The sequence below is a fragment of the Dendrobium catenatum genome, unplaced genomic scaffold (genome assembly GCF_001605985.2).
Source record: "Dendrobium catenatum unplaced genomic scaffold, ASM160598v2 original_scaffold_170331, whole genome shotgun sequence".
Taxonomy (NCBI): domain Eukaryota; kingdom Viridiplantae; phylum Streptophyta; class Magnoliopsida; order Asparagales; family Orchidaceae; genus Dendrobium; species Dendrobium catenatum.
In genome coordinates this window covers 1-482 of record NW_021488754.1, presented here as the reverse complement: position 1 = coordinate 482, position 482 = coordinate 1, and the positions used below count along the sequence as shown (strand labels likewise).

General features: G+C 34.6%; 1 pseudogene; it reads right to left on the bottom strand.

Annotated features, from left to right (window-relative positions):
* Positions 1 to 429: 429 nt before the first annotated feature.
* Positions 430 to 482, bottom strand: LOC114578822 (annotated as a pseudogene; the record flags this gene model as incomplete).

Sequence of the window (482 nt, the reverse complement as noted above, 5' to 3'; positions counted from 1 at the left end):
AAAATTAACATAGGAGAAATGAGTATTTTGGATAGTCGGAAGATAAAAAATAGAGAAGAGGAAAGTGACCTGATGATCATAAGGTAGAAATCATAAAATTAAAGATTAAAAAAATAATAAAATGAAGTGTTTATCTTAAAAATCAATTCACCACAGACATCGTGAGGAACTAAAATTAAGAATTTAACCCGTGGATTTGAAGCGGGAACGATTCATGGAAATTTGAGGTAGCCAAAATCAGAAAGTCGGAGAAGACGGAATAGAAATTACAGAAGTTAAGATCAAATAAGAGAACAAAAACATAAGAACTTTGGAAGGATGAGCGAACGAAAACCTAATGAGAATCTACAAAGCCTTGCGAATCAAAAAAAAATTGCAAGGATGAGCGAACGAAAACCTAGTGAGAATCTTCAACACCTCACGCATCAAAAAAATTTGGACCATCTCTCGATTTATGCGTGTCATCCTTGCGCAGGGGCCAT